Below are 22,893 nucleotides of genomic sequence, written 5' to 3'. Positions count from 1 at the left end.
ATTCCTGGGAGATATCAAGGAAGATTTTTTTAAAAACTTATTTTTTTTAAATCAATGAAATGGGAATGCTAGACAAAAAAAACCTGAAAAAATGAGAACAATGGAAGAATTAGAAATGTAATTAACAGCTTTGCACAAGACATACAAAAACTTGTTCTAGCAACAACCACGATGACAAATAGTATAGACCAAACAGCAATCAAGGACTCCATAGGGAAAACAAAAATCTTAAAACCAAGTCAAAAAAACTGAAGAGGAAAAACAGGAAAATATGAAGTATCTCAGAGCAAAAATGGCCTAGAAAACAGATGAAGAAGAAAAAATTTAGAATCCTTAGAACATCTGAATGCTATGACCACAAAAAGAACTTAGACTTCACATTTCAAGAAATATTAATTGAAAATCTATCCAGATCTCTTAAAACAAGAGGGCAAAGTAGAAACAGAAAGGATCCACTGGTCATCTCCTGAAAGAAATGCCAAAATGAAAATTTCCACAAATACCATAGCAAAAGTCTCAGGTTTCATGTTCAAAGAAAAGTACCAGAAGCAGCCAGGAAGAAAGAACTGAAGTACTGAAAGGAAACACTCAGGATTACACATAATTTACCACTGTCCAATACAAATGAGTCAAGAACATGGAATAAAGTGTTCCAGAAGGCAGAGAAGCGCTGACTCTACAGAACTCAGTATCATCCTAGAGCAGAAAAGTGCATCTTTAATGAAATAGACAACTTCCAAGCATTCTTGATGAAAAGACTGTGGAGAAACTTTGAAGTCCTAATGTAGGAAATGAGAAAAAAGTAAAAAAGTCAAGAGAAACAAAAATGTTATGAGGACTAAACAAAGATAAACTGCTTATAGTATAACGTGAGGTAAAACCTGTGTCTCCTCTGAACCCTAGTATCATCAGAAGTCATAAATATCATCTAATTAGGCAAGACCTGCAAGTGTTTATGTTATATTTTGATGATCTTAAGAGAAGAATCATTACGAGAAAACATTCTCACTCCACCCCTCTCACAGATGAAGAAGTCCATAAGTGTTGCATTTTGCACATATTTCAATACTTTTTAGACATATTGATAAGTAATTCTGATCATTTCCTCTTTTTTTCTTTTTTTTGTCTCAAAATACTTTTATATAAGATGGCTCTCTTGGAGGGGAAGTAGATCGATATTGAGAAAAACTATAGTCACATAAAAAAGACATCAATAAAACAGATTTTGAAAAAAAAAGGAATGACAACAGTTATAAATATAGAAAAGTATGGAAAGGTCAACATGACCCAATGAAAAGGAAACAATATACATAATAACTCCAAGACAAATGAAAAGAACAACCAAAAGATTCAAAAGTAACCATAGCAAAATTATAAAAACATATATGGCAGGAAAAAAGAGATTAAAAATATACCATCCCACCCTTTTCCAAAGGTTGGAGCCCAACAAGAGGTTCTATATTGCACATATTTTCCAACTTTGTTATTATATTGATCAATTATGCTACTTTTAACATTTTCTTTTTCCTTTAATAAAATTTGAAAATACTATTCATTACATGGGATGACTCTTTAGGTAGGGATACTAGGGGGCATTATAGAGTCCTTCAGGGCCTGAGTAGAAAAATAAATCAATAAAAGCTTATTTAAAAAAAAAGTTAGAGTTATGTAAAAGGTAACTGACTTTGCAAAGTTTGATGGCAGGGAGAATAGTGGTACCCTCAAAAGGAAAAAAGGAAGGTTGGACAAATGGCATATTAGGAGAAAGATAAAAAAAAGATTCATTTTGAACATGCTGCCTTTGAGATGTCAAAGGGCCATTCTGGAAGAGACATCCTACAGCCCCATGGCAATGAAGGAACACAGTTCATGGCAGTAATTAGGGATGAATAAAGAGATCTGGAAGTAATTGGAATAGAAATTGTCCTTGAAATTATGGGAGATGATAAGAGACCTAAGGGAGAAGGGATTTAGAGAAGAGAAAGACCAAAAGGAAACCTTTAGGAATCCTTATACTGATGGAATTGAAGATGGATTGCAAACCATCAGGCACTTGAAGCCAGTGCTTATTTTCCTAAGTGCCTACCACAATCCCTATCATATCTTAATTATGTAATAAATTCTGGATGAATCAATTGAAGTCAGAAAGAGTTTGAAAAGTTTCTTATGCAGATAAGAAGTGAACTAGGAAAAAGCAGTTTCACAGTCACAGAAGACGAAGGAGGTGATAATTTTCTTGCAGGTTTAGTGGTAGCAATCAATTGTTCAAAACTTCAGCAAGGCCAAGAAAGATCAGGACTTAGAAAAAAAAACCATTGGAAGTTGCAGGTGGAGCCATTGATGATCTTTAAAAAAGCAGTTTCAATGATGTAGTGGAATCAGAAGACTGATGTTAACGAGAAAAATTAGAGGCAACAGCCTGTAAATGCAAAGGAAGAGATATAGAATGATAGATTGAGGGCATGGCAGGGTCATGTGAAGTCCTGTTTTTGTAAGGATGGGTTAGACCAAGCATGTCTAGTGATAGAGGAGGAGCTGGCAGAAAAAAAGAGACCTTTGCCCAGTGGATCATTGATTAAAGGATATGAACAAATAGTTCAGAGAGGAAGAAATTAAAATTATTAGCATATGAGGTAAAATGCTCCATACCAGGAAACATAAAAGAAGTGTAAACCAAAGCAACCCCAAGGTTCCATGTCACACCAAAATCCATTACTTTGACGACCTTCCCTGTTTCTATTGAGAATATCACAATTCTTCCAGTATCTCAGGTTTGCAACTTCAACCTTATGCTCAGACACTTAGCCCTCTGGCTGGCAGTCTTTCCATCTGGGCACTGGGCACAGTCAAAGCAACAGACCGGCTTTCCCTCCTGAGCAATTTTCCTGAATCCAGATCCACAGTGATCAGTGCGCACAGCCTGGAGGGTCTAGGCAGTAAGAAGAGAAGAAAGTGATTCAGTCCCTGTACTGCAGAGTGGAAGGTGTGCTGCTAAGTGAGAGTTAATGATACTGGTTGAGAATCAAAAAATTATGGTATGAGATTGGTAAAAGGTATTATTGGTATGACTCTTATGAAAAACAGTCATTTTTTATTCATCATTTGATACCTTTCTTTGATAACAAAGGGGCAGTGGGGTTTCAGCAGTTGCTTCTGGAGCTCTTGGTACACAGACAGTAGAAGGATTGAGCAGCTGTTCAGAGAGGGGTTGCCAAATTCCAGAGTTCCCATTTCAAGGGGAAAATATTGTAAGGAGCCAGAAAGAAACAATTCCAGTATTGTGGAAACACAATCAGGATAACAGAAGATATAGCAGGTTCTACATATAAGGGATTAGAGGGCTTGGAATATGATATTGCAGAAGTCATAGGACCTGGAATTAAAACTAAGAATCATCTACCTAGAAAAACTGAGCATAATCTTTCAGGGGAAAAAATGGAAATTCAATTAAATAGAGAACTTTCGAGGATTCTTGATGAAAAGACCAGAGCTGAATAGAAAATTTGACTTTCAAATACAAGACTCAAGAGAAGCATGAAAAGGTAAACAGGAAAGAGAAATCATAAAGAACTTATTAAAGTTGACAGAGGGCACAGGGTAAGTTAAATATGAAGGGATGCTATCTAAAAATAAAATTAAGGGGTGAGAGAGGAGTGTACTGGGAGAAGGAGAAAAGGAGAGGTAGAATGGGGTAAATTCTCTTACATAAAAGAGGCACAAAAAAGCTTTTACTATGTAAGGGAAGAAGGGGGAGGTGAGAAAGAATGAGTGAACCTTAATGACATCAGATTTGGCAGAAGGAGAGAATAACATACACACTCAGTTGGGTATGGAAATCTATCTTATCCTATAGGAAAATATGGGGGAAGGGGATAAAAAGGGATGATAGAAGGGAGGGAAGATTGGGGGAGGGAGTAATCAGAAGCAAACACTTTTGAGGAGGGATAGGGTCAAAGGAGAGAATAGAATAAATGGGGGATGGGATAGCATGGAGGGACATATAGTCAGTCTTTCACAACATTACTATTATGGAAGGGTTTTGCATGATTACACATGTATAACCTATACAGAACTGCCTGCCTTCTCAATGAGGGTGGGTGGGGAGAGAAGAAGGAAGGGAATTTGGAACCCAAAGTTTTAAAAATGAATGTTAAAAATTTGTTTCTACATGCAACTGGGAAATAAGATATACAGGCAATGGGGTATAGAAATCTATCTTGTACTACAGGAAAATAGAAGGGGAAGAGGGTAAGAAAAGATGGTGAGTGAGAGAAGGGAGGACAGATTGGGGGAAAGGTTAATCAGAATAAATGCTGTATTGGGGTCAGGGAGGTAAGAGATGGGGAGAAAATTTAGAATTCAAAATTGTGTAGAAGTGAATGTTGAAAACTAACAAGAAGTCAATAAAAAGGAGATAAGAGAATTTCAATTTTAAATGACTATATAATACATAATACTTTGGAATCTGCCTGCCAAGATACAATCACGATCTTTATGAATGCACTTATAAAACACTTCACACAACTTAAGTCATAGCAGAAATATTGCATAACGATCAATTGTGAATGACTTACATATTCTGGTCAATTCAAAGATCCAAGATAATTTTGAAGGACTTAGGATGAAAATTTTGCAGAGTGAGAACTGGTGAACTCTGAGTTCAGATTGGAACATATTGTTTCACTTTCTTTATTTCTTACTTATTTTTCTATGTGACTAATATGGAAAAATTTGTTTCATAATTTTACATGTCGAATCGATATCACACTTCCCATCTGAGAAGATGAAGTGTAGGAGTGACAGAATTTAGCAGTCAAATTTTTTAAAATGAAAGTGAAAAGTAAGTAATAAATTTAAGAAGCAAAAGCATCATTTATTGAGGACTTAATATGTGCTGATAATTGTTAAGTACTAGGCATACAAAGGCAAAGAGTTCTTAAGGAGATTACATTACATAAGAGGAGACAGCATCTACAAAATAAATACAAAGGAAATTTTTGGTGTGAAAGTACAGTGGGAAATCCAAAGAAGGCTTCATGGAGGAGGTGGCACTTGAGATGAGCCTTGAGGCAAAGTAGTAATTTTAGGAAGTGAGGAGAGAGAAAGAGCATTCCAAGCATGGGGGATTTATGAAAGATGGAGCTTTATGTGTGAGGAATTCTTTATTTTTAAGCTAATTTGGCTGAATCATAGTCTGAATAGACAGTCATTATGAGGAATAAAGTTAGGAAGGTACTATGGAGCCAAAGGGTGAAGACTAAAAGTCTCAAAAAGAACCAAATTGAGGAGTTTGTAATTTATCATTGAGGTTTTAGGGAGTCATTGAGATTCATAGAATTTTCTGGTCAGGTTGGTGCTTTAGCCAAATCACTCCAGTGTTTGGATACAGTTGGCAAGAAACTGGTGACAGGGAGATAAAATAGACTGTTGTGTTATATTCTTGTTGAGTTGGGCTGGATACATGATTCATTCCTCCATCCCTTCACTGCACTAGGTACTTTGGACATCTAGCAACACAGAAGGCCAGATTTGCCCTCTTGTTCAGGTGAAAAAAATCTTACTTCATGATAGGACTCACCTAGAATGAAAACCCAAAGATCTGCAAATGTTTGCATATAGTGGCAATTAGTAAGAAAATATAATAGTAACTTGAATATGATAGTTGTTAAAGTGTTAACTTTAACCAATTGCATTTTTACATTTAAAATATTTTTAATTTATATAATAAAACATTTTCATAAAATAGTAGGATAGAAAGATGATTGTACATGAAACTGCAAATCTACTAAGCACAACTTGGCATTTCTTTCAAGTATTCAACAAAATTATAAAGTAAATTTTTGTTTGTTTTTTTTTCTTTCCTCCTTCTGCTGCCCTAAAATTGGCTATCATAAGACACAAATATGTGTGTGTGTGTGTATGAGATATATGAACAATTATTCTACACATAGTTCTATTTATCACACCTTTCTCTGGATGCAGATAGCATCTTTACACATCCTTTATAGTTAATTTGGGTATTTATATAATAGAAAAAATAACATATTTGCTGAAAAGTTTTTCTTAAAACAATGTTGTTCTCTTTGATCCAAGATGGTGGAATAAGCAGTTGATCACTATCCCTCTTCAATTCTCATCTCCAAACACCCATAAAAGGGCACACTACAACAGATCCTGGAAAGGTGGATCCAGCAGAAAGACAGGGTGGTGTAGTCTTTTGGTCGGGGAGACCTAGAAGATTGGCAAAAATGGGTTGCATCATTCAGATAAAAGGGGAGCAAAGTCTAGGACAGGAGGCATCCCAGAAAGCTGGCAGCAGGCTTTACCTCAGCAAACCAGAGGGAGATCCTGATCCCCAGAGTGATGAAGCAGGCAAACGCCAACACCAGGAAACCCCACCTGCTTTAGCATGGCCAGAAGAACCAAAAGACTCCAGAGAACCACCATGTGTGCTGGTGCAACCCTGGGCGGGCAGGTGTGTTGCAACAATCAGATTTCCCCATGGTTCAGCACAGTCCCAGGCAGGCAAGCATCTTCCAGCAGTGGACCTCCACATGCTTCAGTATAGTCCACACACAACTTTTAGGCCCCACATCATACCTGTCAGATTGACTAACATGGCAAAACAGGAAAAAGATGAATGTTGGAGAAAATGTGGGAAAGTTGGAACACTAATTCATGGTTGTTGAGCTGTGAGCCGGTCCAACCATTGTGGAGAGCAATTTGGAACTATGCCCAAAGGACTACAAAAATGTGCACACCCTTTGACCCAGCAATAACACTTCTAGGGCTGTATCCCAAAGAGATCATAACATGGGAAAAGGACCCACATGTACAAAAATACTTATAGCAGCTCTCTTTGTGGTGGCTAAAAGCTGGAAATTGAGGGGATGCCCATCAATTGGGGAGGACTAAACAAGTTGTGGTATATGAATGTAATGTAATATTATTGTGCTATAAGAAATGATGAACAGACAGACTTCAGAAATAAACTGATATTGAATGAGGGGAGCAGAACCAGGAGAACACTGTACACAGTAACAGCCACAGTGTGCAAGGACTGATTTTGATAGATTTAGCCCTTCTCAGCAATGCAAGGACTTAAAACAGTCCCAAAGGACTTATGATGGAAAATGCCATCCACATTCAGGGAAAGAACTATGGAGTCTGAATGCAGAGTGAAGCAGACTATTTTCTTTTTTTTCTCAAGGTTTCTCCTATTCGTTATAATTCTTCCATATAACATGACTAATGTAAAAATATGTTTAATAGGAATGTATATGCAGAGCCTACATTGGATTGCATACCATCTTGGGGAGGAAGACTGGAGGGAGGGGGAGAAAATTTAAAACTTATGGAAGCGAATGTTGAAAACTAAAAATAAATAAATTAACTAATAAAAATGTCTGTGAGGTGAAAGTTCCTTAGGCTGTGAGGTATAAATTCCTAAGATGAAATTTTGTAAAGGCATAAATGATGTGAAAGTTGAGGCAAAATTTCTCAAAACCTAGTCTGCTTCCTTCAGGGTCAACTGTTTATTGATTCAGTAGAGTTAATCTAGAGACGTTTGTACTTTACTCAGAACAAACCTCAGCCCCTGGAGTCTTCTCTGAGGTCCTCTCAAGATGTCTTAGGATGACAACTGCTTTACTCCTTTATTTTTGCTGCACTATGTTCCTTTCAGGGTAATTTTCTGTCAGTTTATGGAGAAAATCTGGAGAACCTGGAAATTTCTGACCTACTCTGCCATCTTCCCAGAATTCCCCACCAATTGAATTATTTTCAAAACAATGCTGTGCAGTCTTTCTTTCAAAATTATTGCTTTTCTTCAAATAAGTCTCATCTAAAAAGAATAACAATAGAGAGTTAAGTCACCCAGAGAAGAGACTCCCCAAGAGATAGAGCCAAAAAAAAAACCAAATAAACAAAACATAAAACCTTGGCCTCAGAAAATTTATATAGAAACACCAAAAGTATGCACATTTAAAGAGGTATAAAGGAGTTCTGAATAAATTTGACCTAATCAATGTCGCTGAGGCATGATGGACTGGCGACACGGAACTAAATATGGCTTTGGAAACATAAACTTAAATCAAAAGTACCATAATACATAAAAGGATGGTGGGGCAATACTCTGTGAAAAATCTTCATGTAAGAAAAATCAGGAATAATCTAGCAATAGAAGTATACTAAAGACCATCTAGACAGGAGGATCTATAAGAATTGCAGAAATTAGATTACAAATAAATAAATAAAGCATGATATAGTAATCACAAAGCAATTCTGCTCTAGCTCACTCTGTGCCAAATCAATCCATCAACAATCATTTATGAATTATCTACTATGTGTCAGCCACTGTGTGAGGTGCCAGAGATACCAGCACAATGAATGAAATAATCCCCACTTCTAAAGAAAAGTAAGTTCCTGGTTTGCCTCAATGGAATTGCATTCTTCTAATGATGAGCTAGCCCTTCTCAAAGATGAAAGGATTATGGGTGTAGAATGAACAATTAGTCCAGTTGAAAGTGTGGCTGGCATTTTACATCAAGTGTACTTAAGTATTGGGTTCCTCTGATCCCCCAAACCCAAGTGCACAAAACAGGGCAGAAAGTATAGAAAATAAATGCATGATATGTGACAGGTGACAGATAAGGCCCAAATCATCAGGTCAAAGGAACAGGTAGCTAAGGACCACTGATTGGTGTTGGAATCACTTTTTATTCTCCCTGGGTCCAGGAGTTGATCAGGGTTTATATCCTCTGCTGCACAATGGTGGAGCTGGTGGTCTATGTGGCAGCTGATTTTTCATGGGGGATCACCATTGACAATCTGGAGGATGTAACCCTCTGCTCATCCTCCTCATGTTTTCAGCAAACTGTCTTAAAGTGTTACTTTCAAATGCAGTAAAACACACTCCACCTTGCATTCAAAATCTGCCTTTCTGGCCTTTGATCTCCTCTGTCTGCCTGCATCATTCCTTTCATAAGCACACACCAAAATGTTTGCTTCCTTAGCTTTGCTTTCCTTCTCTTTTTAAAATTCCTTCTTCTCTGATTGTTCCCTATACAAATGGTTCTTAAGGGTGCCATCACCTTTGGTTCTAGAAATCCAAATTCGTATGAAGCATGGTAATGAAGGGCAGTCTCAGTTTGAAAATTCCACTCATGCAGACCAATAGTCCATTTTGCCTAGGCTCTAGAACTTCAGATCTGGTTTTTAGTATATACAGCTGAAAATAATCATAGGTCCCATATTTATCTGGCCAAGTTTGTTTTCCACAATTATCTACATACCAAGTGCAGTCCCTGCAGACCTTTACCACTTGAGTTTTGGATATTCCTGACAGTTTTCCCTCATCACAAACTTAAACATCTTACCTAAGCAGGAGTCAGTTGAAGGGTTATTCTGTCTCAATCCCATAATGATATTGGTATCCCTTGACCTTTCTATCACTTGGTAACCTAGTGTTGGGCAAGATGGGCCACTCATCACTGCCCTTTGCATGTGTGGCTTTGCTTCTTCTAGCACAAATGAGAGAAAATCAATTTTGGAGTCAAGATTATTTTCTGCTTATTCTTCCTATGTTGGGGAAATTTAATTCTCTGACCACCTAATGGCTAACTAAGCATTGAGAGAATCCAATTCAGCCCATGATCAGATAAAGATCTGTGTGCTGACTATGGAATTGGATGGCAGGTTTATTGTCCAGTGATAGTGATGCAGTGTCAGAGTTGCCAAATTATTAAAAGAAATATTCCTTTGGGCCTCACCGTGGTCAATGAGGCAAACTCGGGAAAATTTGAAAAAAAAACAGGTATAAGTATTTTATTAGAACACCAAGGAAACCACCAGTTGGGTGTGGCAACAGTGGATTTCAAACTATCTGCTACTTTTTATACAAAAGATTAAACAACTTCCATATAAGAGCAAAAGTACATGCATTTGTGTGCAACCCATGAGGGGATAGGATTAGTGCCACCCCAGCTCCTCCCTCATTATATTATCATAGGGAGATGGGATTAGTGCTCATGCGCAAAATTTTTCCTTGTAATAACGAAGCGCCTTTTGCCTTAAATATATATAATACTTAGGATTTCATAAGAGATTTCAGGACTCAATCTGTTTCCAGATATGAGTGGCAAGAAATGTTATAGAGCCAATGATCCACAAAGTTAGCAGCCAATGAGGATGATATCTATAAAAAACCTCAAGGAAAGGTGAGGAGAGTGACTTTTGGCATGGACATCACCTGATCTCATTTCTCCAATGTGCCATTTCCACTCAAATGTAAAATTTTCCGATTTGACCGAAGTTTTGAGCCTGGCTGTGATATTCTGTCAGTACAATTGACTGCCTATATCGATTTTTGTCATTTTTTTTTTTTAGTTTGAGAGAATAGTAGAGTTTAATGGAGGTTTTTAAGCAGTATTTTAACTTTTCTGCATATCAAACTGCAAGTCTATTGTGTACAACTTGCTATTACTTTTAAATATATAATAAAGTTATGTAATTTTCCCCTTTTTTCTTCACTTCTACCCACCCTAGCGATGGCTAGCATTACACACAAACACACACACACATATGTACATACACACATATACACGCAAAATCGTTCCAGACATCTATTTATCATTTCTTAGGATGCTGTAGCATTTTTCTTCATATGTCCTTTGTTGTTAATTTAGGTATTCATAAAAGTCAAAATAACTTATTTGCTTAAAGTTGTTCATGGAACAATTTTTCTACTATTGCATACAATGTTCTCTTGGTTAGCTCATTTCACTCTTCATTATTTAGTTCAAATCTTTTCAAGTTTTTTTTTTTCTAAAATTATCAACCTTATCATTCCTTATAGCACAATAGTATTCCACCACAGTCATATACTGCAACTTGTTCAGCCATTGGCCAATTGATGGACATCCCCAGAATTTAAAGTTCTTTGTCACCATAAAGAGAACAGCTGTAAACGTTTTAGAACATATAGATTCTTTTCCACTTTTACTAATCACCTTTGGAAATAGACCTAGGAATGGTATTGCTGGCTCAAAAGCCACAGGCAGTTTTATAACTCTTTGGGCATAATTCCAGATTTCTGCCTAATCCTAAATTGGATCAGTTCACAATTCTACCAACAAAGAATTAGTGTCCCAATTTTTCCACATCCTATTCAATGCTGGTCATTTTCCCTTTCAATCATTTTAGCTAATCTGATAGGTATAAAATGATGCCCAAATTTTCATTTCTCCAATCAATAAAGATTTGGAGAATTTTTTATATGACTATAGTTTAGATTTCTTCATTGGAAAATTGCCTGTTCATAGGCTTTGACCATTTATCAATTGGGAAATGACTCATTCTTATGGATTTTACAAAGTTCTTTACATATTTGAGATATGAGACCCATATCTGAAAAAGTCTATAAAAACATTTTCCCAATTTTCTGCCTTCTTTCTCATCTTAGCAACATTTTATTTTATTTGCACCTTTCAAAATTTAATATAATTGAAATTATCCATTTTACACCTAACTTTACTCTCGATCTCTTGTTTATTCATAAATTTTTTGCCTCTCCTTGGGTCTGATAAGTAATATACTTCATGTTTTTCTAATTTTCTTTTAAATTTCTCTTTCTATCTAGATCAGGGCTGTCTAAAATATGGCCCACGAGCTGCATGTGGCCTGAAGTGTGATTTTATGCGACCCGCAGTGCGATTTTATGCAGCCCACCTGTGGGTTTTAATTTTCACGAGGGAAAAAAAATAATAATTTGCACGGAATGCCTATTAGATTTTTAATTCCATCACTAATAAAGAATCTTGATGTTAATTTTCTTTGGTGTTTTTAGCACTGTTATGGACGGAACATCACATGGAATTTTCAATTGATCTGTGGGATGTGTTCCGTCTGTACCATGCAGACTATTCAGTATGCACCTACTTTTATACTGTCGTGTTGTCACCTTGTTGTTTTGTGTTTGTTTTCGTGCTTCACACCATCACCTGTTGTATTGATGACACACATTCCCCCACTTTCTATTAGTGTACTGTATTTTTTATTGTGGGTGTGGCCCTAGAATAATTATTTTATTGTAATGTGGCCCTAAGATAACCCAAGGTTGGACAGCCCTGATCTAGATCATGTATTTATTCTGACCTTAACTTGGTAAATGTTGCAAGATATTGGTCTATGCTCAGTTTCTGCCATCTGCTTTTCACTTTTCCCAACAGTTTTTCCTAAATAATGAATTCTTAACTCAAACTCTTGTCTTTACACTTGTCAAATATTAGGTTATTGCATTTGTTTGCTGCTGTAACTGTATGTCTACTCTGTTCCATTGATCTGCCTTTATCTTAGAACATACCAGATAGTTCTGATAATTACTGCCTCATAGTTTAAGAACTAGTGGCAATAAACTGCTAAATTTGTATAAATGTTTTTAATAATTTTGTTTATGTGGTTCCTGGGATTGTTTTTGCAGGTGTACTCCTAGATATATTCCACTGTCTAGAGTTATTTGAAATGCATGACTTTTATGACTATATGGACCCTTTCCTGAAATTGACATTAAATCCCTCCCTTTCTTTTTATGTCAATTTTCTATAATTGTGGCAGGAGGAAAGTGTATTAAATCAGTATCTCATAAGCTAATACACCTTAATTACTCTAACAACATGCAGATTTGGAAGATCAAAACTATTCAACCTGAAATTATAGTCATTTTCAAATCCTAAAGCACTACAAAAATGAGAATTTGGGCTTATTAACCTGTTGTGTATACAATGAGGTCCTTCAAATATCTCAGAGTATTATGGGAACAATCATATTGTCAACAATGTCCCAACGATGTTTCATCAGATTGCAGGACCAAGGTATAAATCTGTTAGCGAGGGTAAATCAGAAAAGAATTTTAGTACAATGAGTTATCTTAGATGAGAGTAACTTACGATCTATCTTGGGATATCCTAAGCTACTTAGGTTTATTAGAGTAAGATAAGCATCTCTAAGGTAAATTCATCTGTGTGGCCATCAAAGTTAAGCAAAGAAGTCATCTACTTCTAGGACAAGAACTCACTATCTTACAAAAACTGTTGTGAAAACTGGAAAATAGTAAGGCAGAAATGAGGCATAGACTAACATTTGACACTGTACACCAAGAGAAGGTTGAAATGGGTAAATGATTTGGACATAAAGGGAGATACCAAAAGCAAAGTAGGTGAGCAAGGGATAGTTTACCTGTCAGATCTATGGAGAAGGGGAAAAATTATGATCAAACAGGAGGGAGAGAATATTATGAAATACAAAATGGATCATTTTGATTACATTAAATTAAAAAGGTTTTGCATGAATAAAACCAATGCAATAAAGATTAGAAGGAAAACAGAAAGACAGGAAACAATTTTTAGAGCCAGTGTTTCTGATAAAGGCCTCATTTCTAAAATATATAGAGAACTGAGTCAAATTTATAAGAATGTAAGTCATTCCCCAATTGATTAATGGTCAAAGTATATGAACATGCAGTTTTCAGATGAAGAAATTAAAGCTATCTATAATTATATGAAAAAATGCTCTAAGTCACTATTGATTAGAGAAATTAAAATAACTCTGAGATACTACCTTATACCTATCAAATTGCCTAATATGACAGAAAAAATGAACATGATAAATGTTGGAGATGTGAGAAAATTGGAACACTAATGCATTGTTGGTGGAGTTGTGAACTGATACAAACATTCTGCAGAGCAATTTGTAATTATTCTCAAAGAGAAATCAAACTGTGCATACCCTTTGATCCAACAATACCACTACTAGGTCTACATCCCAAAGAGATCATAGAAAAGGGGAAAGGACTTATATATACAAAAATATTCATAGCAGCTCCTTCTGTGTTGGCGAAGAAATGGAAACTGAAAGAATACACATCAATTTGTCAATGACTGAACAAGTTCTGGTATATTATTATGATGGAATACTATTGTACTATAAGAAATGATGAGCAGATGCTCTCAGAAAAAAAAAACGAGAAAAACTTACATGCACTGATGTTGAGTGAAATGAGCAGAACTTGTACACAACAACAACAACATTGTGCAATGATCAACTAAGAACAATTTAGGTATTCTCAGCAATACAGTGATTTTAGATAATTCTAAAAGATCCGTGATGGAAAATGCTTTCACATCCAAAGAAAGAAATGTGGAATCTGAATGCAAGTCAAAGCATATTATTTTCATTTGTTTTTTTTTCTTTCCTGTGATTTTTCACTTTGTTCTGATTTTTCATTTACAACGTGACTAATGTGGAAATATTTTTTTAAAGAAGTCATCTAATTACAAACTGTTCTTCCTTTTGTGCTTGTATATTGAATCCCTAGCAGTATGGGCTACTAAAGTAAGTAACTAAGTTGTAGTGAACACCTGCAGCGAAAATGTGTTGAGAAAATAACAAGGCCATATGAATATATACTAAATTGTACTACAATCTGTTTTGTAAAAGAGTTATACTGGAAATATATGGTGGAAGCTTTGTGGGTGGCCATCACTTCTGTGAGGATCCACTTTCAAAGCTGACATCAAGTGAGATCCACTCCATGACAAGGTATTTTAAATGATCACATGACTATATAAGACATATGACATCTGGAGTTTAACTGAATATTAAATGGACATAGGAAGTGGGCTACTATTACAGTCATATGAACATCATATTATCTGGAAGATTTACCAAAGGGGACTGCCTGCAATGGATTTTTGCCACTCTTGTGCCTCAGTAGGGCATTTCCCTCTGTGGGATTTTGCACTGCCCATAGAGGATTGACCTCTGTGCATTTGAATGATCCATAAAAGTCCAAAGTGGGGAATGGTGATGATAATTTTGATACCCCTATTCAAATTAACCATCATTGACTCAAATTATTGAGATTTGATGGAGATCTGTGATTGTATTAGTGAATTAGGCAGAATGTGATGGGTTTAGTTAATTATGTATGTTAACGTTGTTAGGATCAGAGTTATGAATGAATAATTCATCTTGTGCTGATGATTATATTGTTGTATTTGATTTCTCAGGTAGATTCATATTGTTACTTAGAAACCACTAAGAATATAATTGCTGCAATACCCCCACAATTCTGTAATGTGCGGTAATAACATTCATTTGCTTGTGCAATATCCCCTCACCCTTATGAATCACTATCATCCACTGTCTTTGCTTCAAACCTGCAACCTCCTTGGACCCTAGGATACTGTTGGTCAAATACTAGGGTGTTATGACTTGTGGAATGCCCTGTGATATTATTGGAAAGCTTCTGCTGAGATGACCTGGAGTTGATGACCTGTGGAAGGTCTCATGACCTGTAAAAGGTTGTTGTAAAAGTGGTTATGATTGATGGACATTTTGCTTAGCCTACCATAAGATCTCCCCACTTCTGGCTTTAATATATCAGTTAATTGTAATGCCTTTTCCTATTTTTAGTGGTCTCCTAGGTGTATAAAATTATCTAGCCCTAAAATGGAGAGGTCCCTAATCATGAAGAAGTTCTTGGACACTCTATGAACTCCTTAATAAATTGACTGATTGTGCTTGGAGTTCTCAGTGACTGTTGTTACAGGTTAGAATTTTCTGGCCCACAAATGTTCTTTCTGATTGGCTTAAAGGAAACACATCAATAAGGGCTTGTGAGTGATGGTTTTCAATGAATGTTGACCTGCTCAGTACTCTCAACCAGGAGTAGTTTTCTGAGGCCAGGCTTACATGTGAGGCATGCCTTAGGATGCTTGATATAGCAAAGCAAAATATACTCTGAGTTACATCCTAGGTTGGAGGCGAAGTTAATTTTTAATAGGTTCAGATAAAGAATAAGTAAAGGCAGATGTGGTCTTTGAAATATAGGTTTCTCTGAAGCCAGAAACAAATAAGTTTAAAGAGCAGGAAATAAAGATGTATTCAAAGAAACTCACATGGTTGCATAGGAAACCCATGGACGATCTTGAAACTTTTGTTTTAAGATGGACTCAAGGGAAAACAAAAAAAAGTCAAGTGAGGGAGGATGAAAACAAAAGCATAGTACTGCTACAGGGAGAGTCAAAAGTGATAAATTTCAGAATGATTTAAACAAAGAATACTAAGGAAAAATGAGTTGCTTTTTTTAACCTGTTGGGAACAAGAGGAAGAAGACAAAACGAAATAAGTAGATGCTTGAGACACACAGAATAATGTGAATGGCTTAACATTATTTTTTTTTCTGACAAGGGAAATGATTTTAGGACTCTGAAGAATTGAACAAAAATGGTAAGTGGGAATTTGAAACCCAAGTTAAACAAGGCGATGTTGAGAGAATACTCAGTCACCTTCAATAAGTTCAAGCCATGAGACCTGCATGAATAACATCTTAAAAGTGACTTCTAAGTTGCTCTTGTCATTCACTGAAGGATCATGGAGAATGAATATGGTGCTTCAGGGTTAAAGGGAAGAATTTTCATTTTTTATGAAAGAAAACAGGTATGGTTTATAAACTACAGGCTGGTGAGCCTGACAACAAAATATAATACTAATAATTTCTAGTTTACTAGGAAAGTGTCTTTGCGTCATCAAGAATGATGTGGAGGGTGGAGCCAAGATGGCAGCTGGAAAGCAGGGACTTGCCTAGGGCTGTCCCCCAGGACCCTCCAAACACTGATAAAAAATGGCTCTGAAGAAATTCTAGAACTGCAGAACTCACAAAATTGCAGAGGGAAGTAGGGCTCCAGCCCAGGACAGCCTGGATGGTCACAGGGTAAGGTCTATCACATGGGGCTGGGAAGCAGAGTGGAGCAGAGCCCAGTGTGGGCCACATGGACCAACCAGACCAGGAGCCAGGCAGAACAGGTACTAGCGCCCTGAATCAGTGAGCTGTGGTGGTTACCAGACTTCTCAACCCACAAACACCAAAGACAACAGAGAAGGTTAGTGGGAACAACTTCTGGGACAGAGTGAAAGGAGTTCATGGTTGGGCCAACGCTGCGGAGGCAGCAGAGGTGATGCAGCTCTGAGGCTGCTTACAGAGCTACAGCTGCAGTTGCTTCCAGCTCCAGGCCCATCTAGTGGGAGGAATTAAGTGGCAGATCTGAGCAGAAGTGCAGAGCCAGCTTAGATCTGAGTCTAGTGTGGATTGGTGGTTCTTGAGGGAGGAAGAGTGCTGGGGTAGAAGAGTTGGCTGTGTAGAAATAGCTCTGAAAATAACAGTGCATCCCCTCAAGCTTGGAACAAAGTGCTCTCTACTCTACTAGCAGTCATACCCCAACAAAAAAACTCAAGGATCAAGTAGTAGGCTGGGAACATAGCCAGGCAGTGAAAACCACTCAGATTCAGACTCATGCTTTGGAATCTTTTTTTGGTGACAAAGAAGAACAAAACATACAGCTAGAAGAAGTCAACAAAATCAAAGAGACTACATCAAAAGACTCCAAGAAAAACATGAACTGGTCTCAGGCCATGGAAGAGCTCAAAAAGGATGTGGAAAAGTAAGTTAGAGAAGCAGAGGAAAAATTGGGAAGAAAAGTGAGAAGGATGCGAGAAAACCATGAAAAACCAGTCAATAACTTGCTAAAGGAGACCCAAAAAAATACTGAAGAAAACACCGCCTTAAAAAATGGACTAACTCAAATGGCAAAAGAACTCCAAAAAACCAATGAGGAGAAGAATGCCTTGAAAGGCAAAATTAGCCAGAAGAAAAAGGAGGTCCAAAAGACCACTGAAGAAAATACTACTTTAAAGATTAGATTGGAGCAAGTGGAAGCTAGTGACTTTATGAGAAATCAAGACATTATAAAACAGAACCAAAGGAATGAAAAAGTGGAAGACGATGTGAAATATCTCATTGGGAAAATCCACTGACATGGAAAATAGATCCAGGAGAGATAATTTAAAAATTATTGGACTACCTGAAAGCCATGATCAAAAAAAGAGCCTAGACACCATCTTTCCAGAAATTATCAAGGAGAACTGCCCTGATATTCTAGAGCCAGAGGGTAAAATAGAAATTGAAAGAAACCACTGATCACCTCCTGAAAAAAGATCCCAAATGGAGACTCCTAGGAATATTGTCGCCGAATTCCAGAGCTCCAAGACCAAGGAGAAAATACTGCAAGCAGCCAGAAAGAAACAATTTGAGTATTGTGGAAGCACAATCAGGATAACACAAGATCTAGCAGCTTCTACATTAAGGGATCAAAGGGCTTCAATATGATATTCTGGAGGTCAATGGAGCTAGGATTAAAACCAAGAGTCACCTACCCAGAAAAACTGAGTATCATGCTCCAACAGAAAATACGGATTTTCAATAAAATAGAGGACTTTCAAGCTTTCTCAGTGAAAAGACCAGAGCTGAATAGGAAATTTGACTTTCAAACACAAGAATCAAGAGAAGCATGGAAAGGTAAACAAGAAAGAGAAATCCCAAAGGACTTACTAAAGTTGAACTGTTTTGTTTACATTCCTACATGGAAAGATGACGTGTATGATTCATGGGACCTCAGTATTAGGGTAGCTGAAGGGAATATATATATATATACATCATATATATTATATATGTGGACAGAAGGCACAGGGGGAGTTGAATATGAAGGGGTGATATCTAAAAAAATAAAATTAAATTGAAGGGATGAGAGAGGAATATATTGAGAGAGGGAGAAAGGGAGAGGTAGAATGGGGTTAATTATCTCTTGTAAAAGTGGCAAGAAAAATCAGTTCTGTTGGGAGGGAAGAGGGGGCAGGTGAGGGGGAATGAGTGAATCTAGCTCTCATTGAATTTGACCTGAGGAGGGAATAACATACACACTCAATTGGGTATCTTATCCCACAGGAAAGAAGGAGGAAGGAGATAAACAGTGAGGGGATGATAGAAGGGAGGGCAGATAGGGGGAGGAGGAAATCAAAAGCAAACACTTTTAAAAAGGGACAGGGTCAAGGGAGAAAATTGTATAAAGGGGGATAGAATAGGAAAGAGCAAAATGTAGTTAATCTTTCACAACATGAGTATTGTGGAAGGGTTTTGCATAATGATACACATGTGGCCTATGTTGAATTGGTTGCCTTCTTAGGGTGGGTGGGTGGGGAGGGAAGAGGGAAGAGAATTTGGAACTCAAAATTTTAAAAGAAGATGTTCAAAGAAAAGTTTTTGCATGCAACTAGGAAATAATATATACAGGCAATGGGGCATAGAAATCTATCTTGCCCAACAAGAAAGTAGGGGAAAAAGGGATGGGGGGGGAGTGGGGTGAAAGAAGGGAGGACTAACTGGGGATCAGGGCCATCAGAATATATGCCATCTTGGAGTGGGGGGCAGGGTAGAAATGGGGAGAAAATTTGTAATTCAAACTCTTGTGAAAATTAATGCTGAAAAATAAAAATATTAAATAAATAAATAATGATTTTAAAAAAGAGAGAGAATAGATCATGATAGAAACTTATAACCTACATGACAGCACAACTAAGTATATTAAAAATTGGTGGAATGACTGGACCCAAAGAATCATCATTAGTGAGTTGGTGTTAACTTGGAAGAAGAAAGATCTCTCCTTAGCCCTGTGCTTTTTAATGTTTTTTATTAATGATTTGGATGAAGGTTTAGTTGAAGCACATAGGTGACTTGTAACCTGAGAAGGATAGCTACCACGTTGTTTGGCAAAGCCAGAATTCTAAAGGATCTCAATAGGGAAGTATGACGGTCAAAATTTAACAAGATGAAGTTTAATAAGTGCCTATTTAAGGTGTTACATTTGGATTAAAAAATCAACTCTGCAAGTGCAATTTGGAGGAGGTATGGCAACCATCACAGACATTCACCTGAAAAATAAGTATCGAGTTCAACATAGTATAGAGACAGTGCAAGCACTTGATTTATTTAGGGTATCTGAGTACAAATCCTGCTGCATACTTATTAGCTATGTAATGATGAGCAAATCACTTTAATCAAATATCAGAGTGTCAGAGTTCGAGTTTCCTCACCTATAAGAAGTACTACCTACCTCAAAGGGCTATTGTCGGGGAAAAAGTTTCCAAATCTTAAAATGCCATAGAAATATAAGCAGCTGTAATTTTTTTTCTTTAATGTGTGTACTTTTATTTGAACTAGTCTTAGTCAGTGTACAGGTAAATCCCCTCCCCTCCCTCAGGTATTGGCAATAATCTCACAAACTTGCAAGGAGATTGTAAAGTCTTCATTCACAAATTTGTGGGGGACAGGGAGGGAATTTAGGGTGCCATTCATTATGGCTGACATATTTTTTAAAAAAGGAACAAGTATCAAGGGGGAAGATAGAAAAAAATTTTTTAAAGAATTACATTATTTACATGTAAAGTAATACTAGTACCATCCTCCCTCCAACCCTCCCCATCTGGATTTTTCTTATGTAGCTCCTTTGCTCTAGCAAAGGATAGCCTTCTTAGAGGCTTGTAACTCTGAATAACAATGCATTGTATGATATTTGGAATGACTATTACAAAAACAAAAACAAATGCACAATCAGTCCTGAAGACACACTGTAAAACTTTGGGAATGATTGCCTCCAACATACTTAGACTGCTTATCACTTTTATGTAATGGTAAGCAAAGTGGGACTTTTTGTTTTGCTCTTTTTTCTTTTGGAGTTCTAGTTCTTCTCAGCACTAAGGTAATCAAGTGCCTTTGATTGAGACTTGCCTTTGTTTGAATCAAGGGTCTTTGATTAATCAAAAGTCTTTGATGACCTGCTTAGGTCATAAGAAAGCCTAAGTCACATGAGTTTGAGTCACATGGTTGTGACACCCTCTGTGGACTGACCCTGAAGAAGTGTATGTATACATTTTGCTTTGGGGGTTCACTCATTGTTCACTCACTGTTCCTGTGATTTGGCCAGACGAGACTGTAGGTAGCTGCTAAGGAACTCCCCACCCTGCCCAACTTTGAAAAGCCAGATGTTGGTGCTTCTCTCTCTGGTAACTATTTGCTTTCCTTAGAAAAGCAGATCAAAGCACCGTGCTAGCAGCCCTCCTGTGAGCTGGTGTTGTTGATCTAACATCTCCATGGCAGCTGCAAGTATCATCATTGTTACACATCACCATTCCAGTTTTTAAATCCTGAGTCAAGTGCCAAAAAAAATAGATAGAGGAATGAATGAATAAATAAATAAATAATGCTGTGCCAATCTCATCTCTTTTGGGGGGGCAATTATCATGTCACACTCTTTGACCAAACAATCCAAACAAACGTAGTCCATTTAGAAGCATTTCTGAGGGACAATGGTGGGCCCAGATTCATCATACTCCTACTTGCTAATCCGCATCTGCTGGAAGGTGGAAAGAGATCCCAGGATGGAACCTCCAGTCCAGAGTATTTGTGCTCACGTGGGGTTATGAACTTGATTTTCATGGTGGTGGGAGCTAAGGATGTAATCTCTTTCTGCATCCTTTTAGCAATGCCTTGTTACATGGTGGTATCACCAGATAATATGGTATTGGCATACAAATCCTTACAGATATCAACATTACACATTACGATTGAAATTTGTGGATTCCACAGGATTCCATACCTAAGAAGGATGGTTGGAAGAGAGCTTCTGGGCATCAGAACCTCTCATTGTCAAAGGTGATAACTTGACCATCAGGGAGTTCATAGTTCTTTTCCAGAGAGGAGCTAAATGCTTCAATGGCCATCTCCTGCTCAAAGACCGGGGTGATGTAACACAGCTTCTCCTTGATGTCATGCATAATTTCTCTCTCAGCTGTGGTAGCAAAACTGTACCCTCTTTCAGGATCTTCATGAGGTAGTCTGTCATGGCTAACCAGATCTAGACAGAGGATGGCATGAGGAAGGGCATAACTTTCATAGGTGAGCACAGTTTGGGTTACACTATCACTAGAGTCCATCACAATACCAGTGGTTCAACCAGAGGTATACAAGGACAGCACAGCCTGTATGGCAATGCACGTAGCTGGGGTGTTGAAGGTCTCAAACATAATCAGAGTCATCTTTTCTCTATTGGCTTTGGGGCTCAGGGTCTTCTGTGAGTGGGACAGGATGCTCTTCAAAGGCCAGAGAGAGCTCATTGTAGAAAGTATGATGCCAGATTTCCATGTCATCCTAGTTGGTGACAATATGATGCTCAGTGGGGTACTTCAGGGTCAGAATACCTCTCTTGTTCGGGGGCTCATCCCCCATGAAGTTGTCTTCCTGGCCTACATCCGCCATCACACCTTGATGTGTGGGGCACCCAACAATGGAAGGGAAGACAGCCTGAGAGCTGTTGTCTCCTGCAAAGCCAGCTATGCACATTCTGGAGCCAGTCAACAAGAGCAGCAATACATGGCAAATTTGAAATGGCAAGTTTAAACCTTTGAGAGAGAGAGGAGATGGTGCCACACCTGGAGGCAGGGGGGAGGCACGTGCATACTGAGTGGAAGAGCTCACAGCTGAAGCTACTGTAATTTTAGGGGACTTCAAGATTAATAACTCAAGAGAATGATGATTCTGACAAGATGGCTTATTGAGGTTGATGCCAGTCTACATTAAGAGCAGTGCACAGTGTGGCTAGAAGGTTTCCAAGAGGTGAAAGAAATACCTGCATCCATAGTTCAATGCAGTGAAAATAACCAAACGGGTAACCCAATGAATAATTAGCCTAATGTCAACTTTCTGGGACATTCAGCCAATTTAAAGAAATAACTTAATTCAATCAATGATTTAACTATTTTGATCCCTTCACACTCAAACCTTATCACTCTAATTATTTGCATTTTATCCCGTATATATCTTGTTTGTACAGAATTGTTTGAAAGTTGTCTCCCCAATTTCATGTGCTTCAGACTGTGCTTCAATCTTTCTCCTACTCTTTAATGTGAATGTACTAATCTTTTTATACCCAGCTCGGGGTCATTGGC

General features: G+C 37.5%; 1 pseudogene; it reads right to left on the bottom strand.

Moving 5' to 3' along the window:
• Positions 1-21,281: 21,281 nt before the first annotated feature.
• Positions 21,282-22,288, bottom strand: LOC118837840 (annotated as a pseudogene).
• Between the last annotated feature and the right edge of the window lie 605 nt (positions 22,289-22,893).

The sequence above is a fragment of the Trichosurus vulpecula genome, chromosome 2 (assembly GCF_011100635.1).
Source record: "Trichosurus vulpecula isolate mTriVul1 chromosome 2, mTriVul1.pri, whole genome shotgun sequence".
NCBI lineage: Eukaryota > Metazoa > Chordata > Mammalia > Diprotodontia > Phalangeridae > Trichosurus > Trichosurus vulpecula.
This window is presented reverse-complemented; position numbering and strand designations above follow the sequence as displayed.